Source organism: Juglans microcarpa x Juglans regia, chromosome 7S, assembly GCF_004785595.1.
Source record: "Juglans microcarpa x Juglans regia isolate MS1-56 chromosome 7S, Jm3101_v1.0, whole genome shotgun sequence".
In the NCBI taxonomy this organism is placed as follows: Eukaryota; Viridiplantae; Streptophyta; class Magnoliopsida; order Fagales; family Juglandaceae; genus Juglans; species Juglans microcarpa x Juglans regia.
This window is the reverse complement of record NC_054607.1, coordinates 18553434-18573694: the sequence shown is the minus strand read 5'-3', so window position 1 is coordinate 18573694 and position 20261 is coordinate 18553434. Positions and strand designations below refer to the sequence as shown.

At 37.3% G+C, this 20261-nt stretch overlaps 1 long non-coding RNA gene across 1 annotated transcript; it reads left to right on the top strand.

Moving 5' to 3' along the window:
* The first annotated feature begins 294 nt into the window (after window positions 1-294).
* On the top strand, window positions 295-1484 carry LOC121240347. Its single transcript, XR_005935524.1, has 3 exons — window positions 295-305; window positions 643-713; window positions 1471-1484. It is a non-coding gene; the product is annotated as an uncharacterized LOC121240347 (long non-coding RNA).
* Window positions 1485-20261: the final 18777 nt, after the last annotated feature.

Genomic DNA, 20261 nt, shown 5'->3' with positions numbered 1-20261 from the left:
TACCTACAATAGACAAACTCGATGAAGATGTCGAGAATTTAAGGGGGATAAATTGTAATACCCTATATGATATGTATAAATATAAGTGATATATGAGATTCCACATTACTTAAAAATAAGAAATTTTTATTCTTTATAAGATTTTAATAAGATTCTAATTATATTATTAACTAATTTTTTTAAAATATAAATTATATAATTTAAACCTTCTATTAAAACGTTAAAATACAAGTCATAATATTATTAATAAAAACTTGGGGTGGGGTTGTGGCATGACAGGCTATGATTTGTTCGGGAAAATCAAGGTAAGCTTTTGGTTTATATTGGTTTGTCTTCTTTCTCATTTATCCAATATTCGCTCGCTTATCTCGATCTTTACCATTGAGATGGTTATTTTTTTCTGTCATGAGACACTAGTACTCATTGTCCAGCTTTTTCCAAATTGAAATTCTACATTCCAAATTGGTATGCTTTCGAAGATTTGCCATCTGGGTCCTTGTGTCAGCACTTGCTCAAATAAAAATCTGTGTCATATTTCCCACCTACCATTCACCCAAACAAATTAGGTTCATGAAATTTCCAAAGATTTGTTTGCTTTATCATGAGTCTTTCTCATTTATTGGATTTTTTCTGATTTTGCAGGAGTCTTCATCCCTGAGAAACATACCACTGGTGATTATGTCATCTGAGAATGTGCCTTCAAGGATCAGCAGGTAAATATTTTATTTTATTTTAATTATTACTTGTGTAAATGTTACGTCAATATATTTATTATCTATTGCTTTTAATCTCTAATCCTCTTTCGTTGTGACTTTGAATGGTAGACAAGTGGCTGAGTCTGAAAGCTTTGGAGATTAATACTCTGAGCTGATTGATCACGTGGCCTACACGTGACTTGTAAGCTTCACTAGAAAAGAATCAAACTCAAGCTGTAGGATCATAGCACGCGTTGACATCTGTTCTATCATATATATTCATTGCTAATCCGATATGTGTAACCCTAATTTCAGTGTGTTTGTCATTCTGTTTTGAGAGGCTTCGAGAGGAAGAGATAACTGAGAGGAAATAACCTAGGGTATTGCTTAGGGTTTCACTAGAGAAGGAAATCTGTGCGATTTTCTGTTGTGAGTGAGGGCTTTGTAAATATGTATGGTTCTGAGGCTTCTCTGTGAAAGACATCGATTATCAATAAAGCTCTGAGGCCATTCCTGTCGTAGACGTAGACCATTAGGGTCGAACCACGTAAATCTGTTGTGTTGATTCTTTATTTCCTTTATTGTTCTTCTGATTATTATTCTAGATATTATTTTGTTCTTCTTGTTATTTTCGGATACTGTTCTGAGTTTGTATTTCTTGAATCTTGATTGGTTCTATTAGTGTATTTTAATATCAATCTTTGTTATTCTGAGGTCTGTACAAAAGGGTCTATAACATAGATCTTAACACCTTGGGAATTTGATTTGGCAACAGATGCTTGGAGGAAGAAGAAAGATAAACAAGAAAACAAAGAAGAAGAATTAGGAAAACCAATCACGAGAAGAAAAAAAAAAAGAACAGCAGCCGCAACAACACCACCATCTCCAACAACATTCCAATAGCAACAAGAGAAAAGCCTTGGAAGAAGGGCTCTCTCCAAATAGAACAAGACCCAGATACAACGGCCCCACCACTGTGGGCTGAGGTCAAAAATCATGGAAATAGATTTTCCCCTTCACTCAACAATTGTAGTTTTTTTTTTCTTTTAATATATCTTTTTAGTTTTCTACATTTTTTCTTGAAAAATTTGTAATAAAATATAGGCTTTTATAAATAAAAAAGAAAAATCTAATTATAAGCAATTTTGCGCACTAATACGCGCACTCATTCAATATGATTGGTCAGAAAGTAGATTTTATTGAAAACAATGCTAATTTGAATTTATAATATGAAAGCAACAACATTAGTACGCAGATTAGTAAGCAAACTTGCTTGTATATAGCAAAACTCAAATAAAAAATGCTTTTCAACTCTATAGCCCGGATGGGTTTCGGCCTGGGTTATAACCGGGCTTGGTTCCAGCCCTAGTTTGAAACCCGGTTTTCAGGCTGGGTATACTTGGTCCAATATCCAAGTGAATAGTCCTAATTGTGGCATAATGGGATCCGATAGGATTCTAATATGTAAAGGTGTAGAGTTCAAATGGCCCCTAAATAAAGCAAATGTGTTTTGGGGATATTGAATCTGATGCTCATGATCTCTTGTATCAATGTTCTGTATCAGGAGTTGCTTGGCATCACTTCTCATGTCTCTTTGAAGCCTTGCAATTGAACTTGCTACTTGGTTAAAGTGCAAAACCTTTGTTGGTCTAATGGCTATTACCTCCTCGTGGAAAGTTGAAAATAAATATTGATAATGCGTCGAATGGAAATCTCGAGGGCAATAAGATCTGGAGGAGCATTTAGATCTTATGAGGGTCGTTTTCTTCATGGATTTTCATGCTATTTGAATCGTGGGACAAATGTGCTAAACTTTTAGCCTTACACACTGGTCTTCTTGAATTAATAACCATGATTTATGTCATGCTGGCTAAGCTAAGAAAGAGACTCTTATATACATATGCATATATACACACGCGCGCACACACATACCAGAATGGGTTGGAAGGAGAAAAGCAAAATAAGTAAAGACCAGATGACTGGAGTTGAAGTAGAGACCAGATAACTAGAGCTAGAAGTACTAGATAACTGGAGTGATAGTGCAAGTAAAATAAGTAAATAAAAGTTAGGACCAGATAGCTAGAATCCAATTAAATAAGTACTAGATGACTGGAATCCAAGTCAAAAATAAATACTGAAAAGAGCAAGAACAAATATTAAAAATACTCACAGATTAGTAATTGAAACAATATTGGGATTACAAGGGAGGAGCAAGGAAGTATGGAAAGAGAAGGGTTATGGAGCTCCTAAGGATTCTCTAACAAATTTGTTCCCCTTTCAACAAAGCCAAGCACTCTTATATAGTGAACGGTAGTGAACAAAAAATACAAGTACAATGAACAATAGTGAACGATAAATTTGACCATAGGAAATTTACTAAAAAATCAAGAGTCCAATTAGAAGGAATCTCTATCTTTGCAAGAACCAGTAGCGAGAATCAAGGGATTTTTATCAGGGGTCTTCAACATTTTTTGTTAGCTTGTACCAACATCAATAATTTTATCATTTATGGATGGGGATCAATCACTGGATAGCCTTGGGGTGGTTTCCAAATCATATCCAAATATGTTATCATAATGATCAGTATTATCAATAAAGGTTTCAGAGGATGCCTTAGACTCATCATCAGAATTATCATTGTCTTCATGGAGGGGCTTCTTCAATAAATAAATCAAAATTTTTTTCTTTAGTACTTGGAGAACAGACTTCTTTTTGGACTTAGAAGATTTACTTGATTTATCATATCTAGTAGAGAAAGTATCAGGTTTAGCAATTTGTTTAGCGGAGGTAATGGCCTGAGTAATTGGGTATTCATACAAGGTTAATTGTTTAACAGCAAGAAATTCCCTAATGTTTTTTAGATCTAGAGCAGTTTGAGAAAAATCTCTAGCAACATTATCAATGATATCCTGTGTGTGGGGATATCTGTCCCACCACTTGATGAACCAATGATGAACCAATATATCTCCATTCCATTCACAACTCCTTTTTAAGATCCAAGGAACCTTGTATTTCTTGCAAAAATGGAGGAAATATGATAATTTCTGATTATGTTGATTGAAAACAGTAGCAAAACACTTAATCCTTTTGAAGTTTACCAGGAAACACTTCAAGAATTGGTGCCAATATCTCAGGAACCAAATAGAAAAATCAATCTTGAATTTCTTATAAAAATTAAGAAACCAAAAGAGTGTCATGTATGGGGTTATATATATATATATATATATATATACACACACACACACACACACACAAACAAGAAAACTGATTAGTTGCTACCAATTATTTCATGTCAAAATGAGTCTATTGTCGTCACAAATAGTCATTTTGTCACAAATGACTTGTCATAAATGAATCGCTAAGGTGTGTGTAAAAGTTGGAATGACTTGTTTGTAGAAATATTGAAAAAAATTTGAAGTAAATAAACTTAATTTTTTGTGGGTGCAATTACAAATAAATTCTTCATAATTGATGCAACAATTTTTTTTAGTGTATGCAATAGCAAATAAATTTATAGAATTCATACAAATACATATAACCGAAAAACAATATTTCATCTTTAGACACATGCTAATGTAAGATATTTTAAATAATTTCATATGTCAACATTTTTTATAAAACAAAAATTCTTAAAATAAGATATATTAGTTTCTGTAATTAGGTATGACAAAATTCAAGATGAAGAATAACACTTTTGTTTATCTATTTGCTTGTATTAATAACAAAAATATATCATTGGTTTCAACATATATAGCTACCAAAGAAAGATTAGATGAGATGAGACAGTTTGTCATGAGATGAGTTGAGATGAGATTAGATGGTTCCAACATTAAAATGTTCAAAATGCAAGAGAGTATCTTTGATTACAACTCCCCTTCTATTCCAAATTGAAAAGTTGCCCTAGCAATATTTTTCTTTTTTTTTTCTTTCTTGGCCGCACTTCAAATGCCTCTTCATAAACTAATTTTGTATTTAACACTATTTATAATAAAATAAAATTAAAATTTTTTTAGAATTACAAGTTGACGCATTAATACTACCTACATCTATAATACGAAAAATAACATTCACTTAAAAGCTTAAACGCACCAACCACCAAAAAGTGTGCTTAGAAAAATATTATCAAATGAGAATCAAACACCAAAAAAATATTTATTTTTTTATAAACTAATTTTTAAGAATTATTTTCGTAAAATATATAATATATTTTAATAGATTCTAACGAAGAACCTCCCAAAACTTTGGTATTGTTCAGCTCCATTAAGGAAAAAGGATCAGGAAAATTGGGTTCAGGCCAGGGAAGAAAGTTAAAAGCTAAAATCTGGACTGGATGACATAAATCCATGACCACCTACATATCCCTTTGAATGGTCCAACCACCATAATACCAATCATGGGGTGGCCGGCCTTTTTTTTTCTATTAGTTATAAGTGGTATTCTTTATTTCCTTCTGTTTATTTTTATTAACATCAATAAATATTAAATAACCAAATATGTATGATCACCTTAATATTCTAGTTTATTGTGCTGATTTAACAAGAACATCCATTGAATAAAAGGTTGGCGACCGCCCTACTATTGATTCAACATATTAATAAAGGATGGTGGATTATTAATTAGAGCCTTTCATAATCGCGGTAGTTACCTATCAATGTTATATGGGTCCTGTATTTATTCACTTTTTTCCAAGCGACTGCACGGCACTTACGCACTCCATGACTGTATGTAGCATTACCCATCATATATAATTGAGGAGGATGGACAGATCAATATTGTGAAGCCCAGACCAAAGTCTAGGCCCAAAGCCCAACCCATCAAGCCCTAGGGTTAGGTCTTCATCCTCCCCCCCCTACCCCTTCTCTTCTTCTCTCCCTCTCTCTAGTAGACCAAGTTGCCACCCCAATCTCTTTGTCCCTCACTCCTGTCACCGCACACCACGCTGGATGCCAAGTCGTGCAGTGTGCTGCCACCGTAATCCTTCCATCGTTGATAAGTTCCTCTACCCCCATATGTTTCATTGCCTCTCTCTCACCTCCCCATAGTATCGCAACCTCACCGAGTGATACCGTCGGTCAAGCCCTGCACCACGCCGATGCCAGTAAGCATCTTCTTGCCCTCTCTTGCTCTCAATTGTTCTTTCTTTTAGCCCCAGATATTGTTATGATCCTTAGGGTTAAATCTTTAACAAAATTAGTATCCAACAGTCCTAGGACTTTTGGATCAATGGTTAGGTGTTTAAGAATTGACATTAGAGCAGAGACTACACCATGGGTTCAAGTCACAAAGAGGGTGACTTATAGGCTGAATTAAAATATCTTGGTACTTTGTATAGGCCATCGTGGATGTCGGATTCGGAAGCATGGTGAAATATTATGATCCTAAGGGTTAAAGGTTTAACCAAATTAGTATCTATCAGTCTTAGGACTTTTTGATCAATGATTGGGTCTTTAACAAATACCCATTCTTTCCCTTCATTTTTTATTTTTTTGGTTTGCTTTCGCTACCACCGTTGCTCGTCATCGCAATTGCCAACAGCAAATATGTCTATCTCTCAATCTCACCCTCCTTCTCATAAGATCTCTCTCCCTCCCTTTGTCTCTCGTCCTCTGTCCCTCACAGTTAAGATGGCACCGCCATCAGCCACCACATCGCACATACATTATCGTAGATCCCCATCTCTAGCTCACCAACCGACCCTTCCTCACTCGCCCACACTCCCTCATCTTCCACCCTTGAAAGGACTAGATCTTTAGGGATCTAAAAAATCCTAGCCATTTTCGTCCCTGTGCTCCGCCATTTGTAGTGGGCTCCCCTCCTCTCTGGCTCACCATCCCTCTAGATATCTCTTCCTCCCACTTCCTCGCTCTCTCTTTCCCCTCCTTTATGCACTCTCTTTCCTTCTTAGGCTTGCCACTGTGCTATGCCATTTGTCGTGGTCCGCCACTCTTAGGTACTCATTGGAGGTCGTCCGACCACCCCTACCTCCATTTCCACTCAGTCTTTCCCCCTCTTAGATCTCCCCCTTGTAATTGAAACTATATATCTCTCTTTCTTAGGGTTTCACACTGCCACCAACTACCACCAACCATTGCAAGCCCATACGTCCCTATCCCCTATATTCATCGGATCTGCTTCCCAACTTCCCCACTGTGGTGTCCAGATACTTTTTAGCCAGATCTGCCACTGTCCAAAGTGCTTGACATCGTCACTGCCGTACTCCACCCCTCCAGACGCCCCCACAGTAAACTCCTCTACACCTCACCTCGTATTTTATTTTCTGTTCATGTTCGAATTTATTTTACTAACTATGCCATCTGAGCAGGGACATGTGCACGCACACACTCATTGATTTCTCACGATCCGAGAGGAACACCAAAGGTCAGCGTACTTTGATCATCTAGAATTTACCTTCCCCATTATAAGTAATCCTTGGATTGGCCCTTGAAATACTATCATTGTAAATTGTAAAAGTGTGATGTGCAGTCTGGTTGGGAATTTTCGAAGGGGTAGAGGGCCCGTGGAGCGTTAGGAAAATAATTTGTAGTTGCTTGTGATTTGTTGTCTAAGGGCCAACTGAAGTGTTGGGAAGGAAATCGGAAGTTGTGATGTTGTGATTTGAATTTTCTTGTGATTGTTTGTTTGTTTCAACTCATTTTTAACGTTGTATTCATGTCATTCACTTTATTACTTGTTGCATGCCATTAAAATTTATAACTGTGCTTTGTTTATGTTTGTGCTAAAAACTTGGAAAACTGGTAGTTTTGGTGTCAAAACATAAAAAATGTAAATTTGTGAGTGTATGTGTATCACGACTGCAAGTCAAGATAGGACATTACCCGATGGAGCTTCTCTAGTCACTAGGGAGCGTGTAAAACTGAGTGACATCCCCTAGATTGTTGTCGGGGGATAGCCAGCTCAAGCAAGAAGGTAACGATCTCGTGTCGACTGTGTTGCCTCTCTTGTGGCAGAGGCTAAAGGATGGCTACTCACGTATGCGCCGGGCGCGAACATCACTTGTTATGAAGTCACATGAGTAGTTGTCTCCCGTTGTGTGACGAAGGGAGCCAAAGTGCGGATGGTCCATAGGGAAGATCATGGTCAATACAATAATAAAATGATTGTATGGATTTTATGTTGATAATAACCCAAGTCGAGATGGGGCATTATCCCGGTGGAGCTCATCTAGTCACTGGGGAGTACATAAAACTAAGTGTCATCCCTAGATTGTCGCTAGGCGACAACCGGCTCGAGCGAGATGGTAATACTCTGATGTCGACTCTGTTGTTTTCTGCTAGTGGAGTCTAGAGGATGTCTGGTCACATACATGCCAAGCGCAGAGTTGAACATTGCTCATTATGAAGTCACACGCACGATCGTTACCCGTATTGTGATGAAGGAAGTCAAAGTGTGCAGATGGTCCCTAGGAGAGACCATGGCATATACCTTAATTAAATGGTGACTTTTCAAAAGAAAATGTGATTTTGAGTGTGTGGTGTTTTTTGTGAAATTTGGGAAAGTACTGATGTCATAATAATGGTAAATTCTAGCATTATTTGAAATTCCCATTTTCGTATAGTTTAATATTTTTCCACGCTTGTATTTTTGAGTGTTAGTTTTTTGTTTCACTTAATAAAATTTTGCGAAATCTCACTATGGTGTCCCCTCCTCTAGTTCCATTCCGCGAAACCGTAGACTTTGCTGTAGAGGATGGTTATGACCTTGGAGGTTTTGCTTTGCCTGAGGAGTGAAGACTGTGGGCTTTTTCCCCTTGGAAATATTGAGCTTAATTTAATTAGAAAAAAGCTTTTTTAGAGTGGAACAAAAAGAGGCAATCGAAAATATTTCCAACAACATATTAATAGCTTTTAAGAATAAAGTTTTGTTTTTAATGAGTTGTATCCTTCCATTTCCTTTGTAAGTTTAAAAAGATCTACTTTTTGTTATTACATTTACAATAAAAATAAGACTCATGTTTTTATCGCTTTTGGGTACCCATTATTCTCTTCTTTGGCTTCCCCACCATTTAACTTTTATTCCATTTTCTTATTACTTTTCTAATAAATAAATACTCATTCGAAAAAAAAAATGCAACAAAAATAAAGACAATCGAGAAATCAAACACACGACACAAAGATTTATGTAGTTTGACAACGTGTTTATGTCTACAGAACTGCAAAGAATTTTATTATCTTCAGGAATGACAAGATACACTCATGGTGAGATTATGCTGTTCTAGACGGCCATACTATTCATTATAAATATATTTATAGGATTACATGACAGAAGTCCTAATTTCACAGATATTGGATTATACACTAGAGTGAGGTGTCAAGCAAGCCTCAAGTGAACTCTCTATCCAATGTTCACTCGAGCGAGCCGTGAGTGAACTCTCTGTCAGAACTTCGCTCGAGTAACCTGTAGAGCAAACTTTCTGTCTGGAGTTTTCTGAGCCGCAAGTTGGGTCAAAAAATTTCTGTGGGAGCGTCAACCGCGGACCCCACTATGCATGATATCCATTCAGTATGCATTTTAAAATTGTTCATGTCCACAGGGTAGGTAACAAGTTGGCGGATTGACTAGTTAACCTGGGAGCAGGTGTGCATAACTTCATCCTTTTCATCCATAAACCAGCTGCCTCATACTTGGTGGGCATATACAACTTAATTGAACAGGATGGGTATAGCTTGTGTTCGACATCATAAAGCAGCTGCCCTAGCTCGTAGCTGGTGCATATTGAATGCTTTCAGTTTCGAACTTTTCAGGTGTACACTATATATGCACAATTAATTAAGATCGAGTCCTAATTTTAGTACTTTTGGATATTCACACAGAATGAAGTACCTCTTACTTTATTCTTCTTGAATTAATAATCACGATTTATATCATGCCGGCTGAGTATGCCGGCTCAGTTGTCAAAGAGACTCATATTATATATATATATATATATATATATATATGCCTTTTGACTAACAATTTAACTAAAAACATTTATGGCACTATACTTTGAAAAGGAAAATAAACCCAAGTGGTGACCTTGGCAAACATTTATGGGTGACACAAGTAGCAGTTTTCATATTTTGGGTAGGGATCTTTTAATGGAAAGTTGGAATCACTTGTTTTCAAACATATTTGAAGTAAATAAACTTAATTTTTGTTGTTGTAGTTCATTTTCTTTATGTAATAGTTGAGATCTTAAAACGGGTTACCATAATTGACTCTATATATATATATATATATATATATATATATATATATACATATATTTTTGTGAGTGCAATTACAAATAAACTTTTCATAATTGATGCAACAATTTTTATAGCGTGTGCAATAGCAAAACAATTCAGAGAAGTCACATGTATATACATGAATTGTTGTTGTAGGAACAATTCATGAATCTAGCCTATTTTTATGTGATAAATAATGTTTTATTTAATTATACAAATAATTTGCTTGACTTTATTTACTAAGCACGTGACTTTCTTAGCTCAAGGGAATGGGGTGTTACACCTTGAGATCGTCTCCGTTAATGGATGTCGGTTCCGGCGATGCTCTATTTTTATGTGATAGACAATATTTTATTTAATTATACAAATTTCTTGCCTGACTCTATTTACGTAATCACTTGACATTCTTAGCTTACAGGAATAGGATATTACACTTTGATATCGTCTCCACTAATGGATATAGGCATCTCTTCAAGCTGAACCATTTAAATCTTGATATCATGTATTTTTGCTGAAATCTTTTTATTATCTTCTTGTACTTCTTGATCATCTTAAAAACTCCATTTGTCACAACAATATCTATCATAGGGCCGGTGGTCCGGCCATTTTTTTTTATTAGTAATAAGTAGTATTCATTTTTTTTTATTCTGTTTATTTGTATCAACATCAATAAATATTAAATAATCAAATGTGTCTGATCACCTAATATCCTAATTAATTATATTATAAGTTTGGTAGTAGATTATTCAGTACTAGACAAAATCTCAACTCATCCTCGATGGTTTATATGATTATTTAGGTCAAGATTAATAAAATTTTCTTAACATGATGGGATTGCAAATATTAACAACAACTAATTTATTGCGCTGCTTTTGTCGTGGGTGAGGATTGAATTGGTAAAATGCAATCTAAGTTTAAAGGAATTCCAATGCAATGCAACGAAAAACAAAAGGCAAGTTCAACATCCATTGAATAAAATAGTGATCAACTGATATAAAATGTTGACGAGCGACCGGCCTACTATTGATTGAACATGGTCATTGATTATTATTCCATACTCAGTCCTTTATCACTACATGTCATTTATAATTGAAGAAGATGCATTGAAGATGGAATCGTTATATAATCTGATATGTATTGAGAGGAGGTGTCCATTTTCTTTTCTAGAAATTTGTTTCTGATCCCTTGAGCTGCCAAAACAACTAGTTTAACCTTCTTCATTTCATCTCGTTGGGATTTTTCCCAGCATCATGAGGCTAATTCCCACCTTGAGTTCTTCACTATTCTATCGGTTTGCTTTTTCCATCGTCCTTGTTGTTGCTTCTGTCTTGTGCTTTGATTCTTGCAGTACATATGCCATGCCGGAAATGAGACAGACCGACTAGCCTTGCTTGAATTCAAAGCCAAAATAAGTCATGGTCCTTTCATCGTTTTCAGCTCATGGAATGAAACCACCCACTTTTGTCTATGGTATGGCGTTACATGTGGTCATCAGCACCAAAGAGTCATTGAGTTGTGCTTGGCATCTTCGGAACTCGCAGGCTCTATATCTCCTTTTATTGGAAATTTGAGCTTTCTAAGGATTTTACGTCTCCAAAACAATAGATTCAGTCATGAAATCCCTCCACAAATAGGTCGTTTGTATCAACTGAAGATATTATCTTTGTATAATAACTCAATGGTTGGCAGAATCCCATCCAATTTATCCAATTGCTCTAACATCGAAAGCATCAAACTTTATTCTAACGAACTTGTTGGAGCCATTCCAACCGAGTTTAGCTTCTTGTCAAAGCTTCGAGTATTTTATACAGACAACAACAGACTAACAGGATGTATTCCTCCATCTCTTGGGAACTTATCTTCACTTGAAGAACTTTTTGTATCCTCAAATAATTTGGGTGGAAGTATTCCAAATGCACTAGGCCAACTCAGATATCTTAAAACTATTGCACTTAATGGAAATAAGCTTTCAGGTACCATCCCTCTGTCAATCTTCAATCTCTCTTCTATTAGAGTTTTCAATGTAGCATTTAATCAATTGCGAGGGAATCTTCAATGGGAGTTGGGCATAACTACTCTTCCTAATCTCCTACACTTCTCCATTGCCTATAACCAATTTACTGGTTCCATCCCTCCTTCAATATCCAATGCCTCGAATTTGGAGGTACTTCAAATTGCAATGAACAAATTTATTGGAAATGTGCCTTTTTTGGAAAAGCTGCTTAAGTTGAATTTCTTTACTGCTTTTAGAAACAATTTGGAGGGAAGTGGAGAGGTTGATCAGGACTTGAGTTTTATCTGCTCTTTGGCCAATGCAACCAAGTTAGACGTTTTGTCATTACACACCAACAATTTTGGTGGCGTCTTTCCCGAATGCATCGGTAACTTGTCTTTGACCCTAAGAATAATTCGAATAGATCAAAACAAAATGGTTGGAATGATTCCGAGTGGGATCTTGAATCTTTTCAACTTAGAATCACTTTCCTTTGGAAGACAACCAAGTGTCCGGTAACATTCCAGCTGCTATCGGTAGGCTTCATAGGTTAAAGACAATGAGTCTATCGAGAAACAATCTCTCAGGCAGCATCCCGCACTCTATTGGAAATGTAACTTTGTTACTTGAACTTGATTTAGAAGGAAATAACCTTGGCGGAAGCATCCCCTCAAGTCTAGGCAATTGCAAATCTTTGATCGCACTCGATGGCTCATAACACCTCTCACCTCATATTTTATTTTCTGGTCACGTTTGAATCTATTTTACTAACTCTGTCCATCTGTGTAGGGACACATGCACGCACACACACACTGATTTCTCTCGATCCAAGAGGAACACCCAAGGTCAGCGCACTTTGATCATCAAGAATTTACCTTCCCGGTTGTAAGTAATCCTTGGACTAGCCCTTGAAATGTTGTCATTGTAAATTGTGAAAGTGTGATGTGTAGTCTGGTTGGGAATTTGTGAAGGGGCCGAAGGCCCCCTGGAGCGTTAGGAAAAATATTTGTAGTTGGTTGTGATTCGTTGTCCAAGGGCCAGGTGAAGCGTTGGGAATGAAATCAGAAGTTGTGATGTTGTGATTTGAATTGTCTTGTGATTGTTTGTTTGTTTCAACTCATTTTTAATGTTGTAATCATGTCATTCACTTTGTTACTTATTGCATGTCATTAAAATTTCATTAATTGTGCTTTCTTTATGCTTGTGCTGAAAACTTGGAAAATTGGTATTTTGGTGTCAAAATATTAAAAATTTGAATTTGTGGGTGTGTGTACATCACGACTGCAAGTCGAGATAGGCCATTATCCCAATGGAGCTCCTCTAGTCACTCGGTAGGGCGTAAAATTGAGTGACATCCCCTAAGTTGTTGTCGGGCAATAGCCGGCTCGAGCGAGACGATAACGCTCTCTTGTCGACTCTTCTGGTTGCAGAAGCTAGAGGATGGTTGGTCACGTATGCACTGGGTGTGGAGCTAGGCATCCCTCATTACGGGTTCTGTGATGAAGGGAACTAAAGTGCGGATGGTCCATACAGGAGATCATGATGCATAATAATAAAACGATTGTATGGATTCTATGTTGATACCCAAGCCGAGATGAAGCATTATCCCGGTGGAGCTCATCTGGCACTGGGAAGAGCGTAAAACTAAGTGACATCCCCTAGGTTGTCGTTAAGTGACAGTTGGCTCGAGCGAGATGGTAATGCTCTTATGTCGATTTTGTTGTCTCTTTGCTAGCAGAGCCTAAAGGATGCCTTGTCACATACGCCCCAACCGCGAAGCTGAGCATCACTCATTATGAAGTCACACACACGATCATTACCTGTGGTGTGACGAAGGGAGCCAAAGTGTGCGGATGGTCATTAGGGGTGACCATGGCGTAAACCTTAATTAAATGGTGACTTTTCAAAAGAAAGTGTGAGTTTGGGTGTGTGGTGTTTTCTATTAAATTTGGGAAAGTACTGATGTCATAATAATGGTAAATTTTAACATTCTCTGGAATTTCCATTTTGATATAGTTTCATATTTTTCGATGCTTGTATTTTTGGGTGTTAGTTTTTGGTTTCACTTAATGAAAATTTGCAAAATCTCACTATAGTGTCTCCCTACAATTCCGCTCTGCAAAACCACAGACTTTGATATAGAGGATGGTTATGACCTTGGAGGTTTAGCTTCGCCTGAAGAGTGAAAATTGGGGGTCTTTTTCCCCTTGGGAGTAGTGTTGATTTGATGTTTTTATTTTAAGCGGATGAATGTATTATGTTATGTCGGTGTTTGGGAGACTGGTGATTTATGGTTTTGCCAGGAGATGTAATTTTAACTTTTGGCACTGTTAGTATTTTGTATTGCCCTTCTTATTTACCACTGCGACTTTACTGCACACTTTTATATTGCATGCTTGTACGCACTTGCTTCCACATTGCACTAGGGGTGTGTGACCCGAGCGGCCAACACCCCGGCACCGCGACTCCTGCCAAAATCCAAGTAGGGTTCGAGGGCACCATAGGTGGTATCAAGGATTTTAGGGCTCGCGGTAAAAATCCATAAGTCACTAGGTACAATTCCAGAATTCTAGACTTCAATACGATAGGCTTGAAAATTTGGGTAGTTAGACTTTGCTTTTATTGAAGTTGGTTGGAATTTTCAGTGTGATAGGTATTAATCTTTGGTATAGTAGTCTTGAAAATTTAGCAATTAGGCTTGTATTTGAAATATCGAGCTTAATTTTGTCAGAAAAAAAGCTTTTTCAAAGTGGAGAAAAAGAGGCAATTGAAAATATTTCCAACAATATATTAATAGTGCTATAAGTTAAAGCTATCTTTTAAGAATAAAGTTTTCTTTTTAATGAGTTGTATCCTTCGGCCATTTCGTCTCCGCGGTTCCGCAACCCATTCTTGAGATGCCCGTGCCTCATCGTGGGCCAAAATATGTGGATGGTGAAATCTGTTTCAGTTTTCTAAGGAGGAGATTACAAGATCTGCAGAACCGTTCCGTTTTTCCATTATTCTAAAGTTTCTAAAACAGAGGCCTTCTTTGGATTCTATACGGTCATTCATTCATAATCATTGGGGTTTATCATGCATGCCGGTTGTCTCTGCTATGAGGAGACCATGGAATGTCTTCATCCGAATGTCCAATGAATCAGATTTTTTAAAAGCTCTTTCTCGTGAAATTTGTGATGTGAATGGTATTCAATACAGGGCTTTCCATTGGAAGCCAAATTTCAATGAAGATGAAGAACTTTCGTTGGTTCCTGTTTGGATTGTGTTGCCAAGGCTTCCACTTAATTTTTATCATAAATCTTTTCTAAAGATCCTCACTGCACCATTTGGCCATTATATTTGAAGGGATAATCCTACAAAATGTGCAACTCGCATGAATGGAACACGATTATGTTTGGAGATGGATGCTGCGAAAGAACCAATCCCTTATTTCTGGATTGGGATGCCGAGGCAGGGATGGAAGCAAGAAGTGATCTACGAGACACTCCCAGCGTTTTGTTCTAAGTGTAAGTTGCAAGGTCACAAAACACATACATGCAGAATAATTTAGAATAATGGCGAAAAAATTTAGATTTGTAAGGATGTAAAAGTTACAAATTCTGGAAAAGTTGAGCAAGATGCTAAAAAGGAGAGATGGTTGTTCCAAGAAATATAGAAGGATCTATGAGTGAGACATTGAATACACAAATAGAGGAACCTGAGGATCATGCCCTTATTCCTGCTGAAGATTGGTCAAAAGATGGACAGGCTGGTCCTATGGTCCTATTCAAGATTCAGAGAAGATAAGTAGTAATGAGGATGAGCGGAGTGCAGGAAAAATCTTAGAGGAAAAGGTTTATCACGTGGAAGAGGTTGTAGTTGATATTCCAATGGGTCCTGTGGAAAATGAAGATGTAGATGGATAGGCTGGTACTATTCAAGATTCAAAGAAGATGAGTAGTAATGAGGATGAGCAGAGTGCAGAAAAATTTTTAGAGGAAACAGTTTATCAAGTGGAAGAGGTTGAAGATGATATAGCTCTGGAAGTAGATGACTTTCCTACTACAAATGGTGATGGAGGAATGAATATGGGAGACTCTTTGTCTGAACTTGAGTTGGAATTAAATGTGGAAAGTTTTTCAAAAAATAAGGATTATGCTACAGAAAATGAGGGTGTGGAGATGAAAAAGAAAGGTGTTCGAAAAACTTTTGAAAAAGTTCGCAGTTCAACCCGGGTGTTAGCCCGGCCAAATAAACTTTCCTTATGATTAGTCCGATTTTAGCATGGAATATTCAAGGTCTTGGAACCTCTTGCAAAAGATTCAAGAAATTGGTTAAGAAAATGAAACTGAAAGTTGTGGCTCTAATAGAACCTTTTGCAGCAGTGGATAAGATGCAAGAGTTGCTTCACATATTACGTATGGATAAGTTCATCACAAATGAGGGGGAGGCTGGCAAAATTTGGGTGTTATGGCAGGATGATGTTTCAGTACAGCTTGTCTTATGTAGAGAGCAGTTCATTCTACTTCGACTGGAGGACGGTATGACTAATACTCTGTGCTGTTTTGTATACACGAAGTGTAATATGGTGGAGAGACGAAAACTCTGGAGCAATTGAATGACCAGGTAGTTGGTTCAGATCCTTTCATTATTATGGGTGATTTTAATATTATTAGAGAAGATTCGGAATGTCAAGGTGGTAGACCTCGTCGAGAGCAGCAATGGAAGACTTTAATTCCTGGATTGATCATTGTGGATTAATTGAAATGAGGTCTTTCGGCAGGAGGTTTTCTTGGTGTAATGGAGAGCGGGGTCTTTCGAGAAGTTGGGCGAAATTAGATCGTTGTTTTGTGAATGCTAGTTGTTTGAATAGTTTTTCGAATGCAGTAATTAGTTATTTAGCGAGATCCACATCAAATCACTCCCCCATGTTCATGGAACTTCAGAAAGATCATTTCTCTTATGGTCCTCCTCCTTTTCGGTTTCAGCAAAATGTGGATAGAACATCCAGAATTTCATTCATTTGTGGAACAAGTCTAGCAAAAGGAGGTGGGTGGTACGGTCTCTTGAAATTGGCTCTAAAATTGAAAAAGTTAAGGGGTGCTTTGAGAGTTTGGAATAAGAGGATCTTTGGTAGAACTGAGTTCAATGTTTACAGGAGCTACAATCTCAAATTGATTCATTGGAGCCTGTTTTACAGCAAGATTGGGATCCAAACATTGAACAAGAGCTTGTTATGAAGATGGTAGAATTGGCTTATTGGAGGCATCGGGAAGAGATTAGACTAGCTTAAATGGCAAAAATTAAATGGAGTGTTGAACGTGATCAAAACTCCAAATTCTTCCATGCTTATTTATATTACAAGAGGAAGAAAAGAGTCATGGAGATGAGACTTCAAGATGGCACTTATTTGAGATCACCTGAGGAGATTCATTTAGGAGCTGTCAATTATTTTTCCTCTTTTCTGCAGAAGGAAACACATAGGAATGCACCAAATTTATCCCATATCATTTCGCCCATCATCACAGCGGAGAAAAGTACAGTAATATGTGATATTCCTTCTATTGACGAAGTTAAAAAGGCTTTGGATTCTATTCCTTCTAATAGTGCTCCAAGTCCTGATGGTTTTTGAGCGGGTTTCTTTAAAAGTATTTGGGATATTATAAAGATGGGCAGCATGGCTGCTATAGAAGAATTTTTTAGAGGTGGAAAATGGCCTAGATTTTATACTTCTTCTTACGTGGTATTGATACCAAAAATGGATATACCAACTGGTTTTGATAAATTTAGACCCATAAGCCTATGTTCGGTATTTTACAAAATTTGTTCCAAGGTGATTGTAAATTGTTTGACATCTCTTCTTCCAAAAATAATATCTCTTGAGCAAGGTGCTTTTATTCCTGGCAGAAGTATCTTTGAAAATATCAGTCTTACTCAAGAAATGGTTCACTCGATTAATAACAAGATTCATGGTGGGAATGTGGTTTTAAAACTGGATATGTCCAAAGCTTATGACCGTGTTGACTGGGATTTTCTTTTGATGGTGCTTCTTGCCTTTGGTTTCTCCAATACAGTTTGTAGTTTGATTGGGGAGTGTATTTCCATGCCTTGGTATTCCATCCTGATGAATGGCACTATGAAAGGTTTTTTCCAGGGTGGTCGAGGGCTGAGGCAAGGGGATCCGTTGTTCCCTTATTTGTTCATTATTTTGCAGGAAATTCTATCTCGTCTTATAAAACAAAGTGTGGAAGAGAAGAGTTTTGGTCAATTTTCACAAGCCCGTGGTACTAGTTTGATATCACACCTAATGTATGCTGCTGATGTTGTCATTTTTATGAATGGTGGTTGCACTTCTATCCGCAATATTTTAAGAATTCTGGCTACATATGAGAACTGAACTGGTCAATTGATCAACAAAGAAAAAACTGCTATGTTTTTTTCTAATAAAATTTCCATAGCAAGGAAAAGGAACCTCAAAAGATTGACGGGTTTCTCAGAAGGAAAATTCCCGTTTAAATATTTGGGGACTCCCATTGTTTCCAGAAAACTGAAAATTACAGATTTGGAGGAATTGGTGAGAAAGGTTCAGACCAAAATCAGCGGGTGGAAAATGAGGCTTTTATCTGTGGGGGGAAGAGTGATCTGACTGAGACATGTCGTTGCAAGCATGGCTTTGCACCTTCTTGCGCTCTTGCAAGTTCCTAAACAGATTATTTATGCTTTAAATCATCTTATGAGCTCTTTCTTTTGGGGAGAAAGGGATGGAAGAGGAAAGAGAAAATGAGTGGCTTGGAGGAATATATGTAGGCCAATTGCAGAAGGAGGTTTGGGAATTAGACCTTTAGAAGAAATGCAAAAAGCTCTTCAGTTAAGATTTGCATGGAAGCTTATGCATGAAAACTCACTTTGGGCAAATTTTTTTCGAAAGAAGTATGTAGGCAACAAACCTTTCATGTTACTTGGTCCTCCAAAGGGTACAAGGTTTTGGCGTATGATTGCAAACAATATTCCTACTGTTTTGAATTATATCAAATGGAAGATCAAAGATGGGAATGTATTTTTTTGGTATGATAAGTGGTTGGCGCAGGAGTCTTTTGCTTAAGCTTTGCCAGTGGTTGAGCAACCTCTTTTAAAAGTCAAAGATTGCAAGCTTGAAAATAGATGGGATGTGGATCTTTTAGAAAGACTGGTGGGCACGGAACTTGCTGATAATGTCCTTAATGTGTTGGCAAGAAGCAAAGATGGAGAAGATTTGCTTATTTGGACCAAAACTGAGAGTGGGAATTTTTCTACAAACTCGGCTTGGGATTGTATTCGAGTGAGAAGTCCTATTCTAGAGGGACATAAATGGATATGGAATAGTATTCTCCCAAACAATTTCTCTGTTTTTATGTGGAAGGCGTGGCATGGTGCTCTAGCAGTGGATGACAAAATTAGGCGGATTGGAATTCCTCTAGCTTTGAAATGTAATTGTTGTAAGCAAGGGAAGTATGAAGATCTTAATCATGTTTTATTTGAAGGGGAGGTTGCCGCTAGGGTTTGGAAAAAATGTGGCTCTTTATTTGGGCTACCGGTTGGAAGATCATGGCGTGAAACTTTTCTTAGTTGGTTTCGGAAAGCCTTGAATTCCTCACAAATAGGTGTCATACTTGGTTTATTGCCTATTATCATTTCTTGGAGATTATGGGGCAGAAGGTGCTCTACTCAAATGGAGAACAAAGTTGTGACAATTCAGGCGGTATGGCTTTCTATCAAACACTTGGTAGGCGTGCTTGGACAAGGTCTTGCTAAGTTTAAAAAGTTTAGCCAGATCGATTCTTACATTCTTTGGAGCCTGAATGTTCATCCTATTCCTATTCAACAACAACCCATTCAATTCATTTCTTGGTCAAAGCATTTACATGGTAGAGTCAAGCTAAACACGGACGGGAGTTGTTTGGGTAACGCAGGAATTTCGGGGGCTGGAGGGTTATTCGGGATATGCAGGGATCTGTTTTGTTGGCATTTTCTATGAATTTAGGCTATGGAGATAGTACACAAACAGAATTACGGGCGTTATTGGAGGGGGTTAGACGCTGTAAACAATTAAACTTGTCTAGCGTTGATTTTGAATTGGATTCAAAGGTTGTGCTGCCGTGGTTGCAGAAGAATCGGTGTGGCATCTGGTATTTGGAGGACTATTGGGAGGAGATTCGGGAGCTTATAAAGAACATGGATTATAGGTATTATCATATTTTTAAGGAAGGGAATGCTGCCACGGATTGGCTTGCTTGATGGGGTGCAAGCGAGGGAGATGCAGAATGGAGTTAATGGGGACTTGATTAGAATAGATAAATGGGGACTTGCATCAATTCGGTGTAAATCACATGA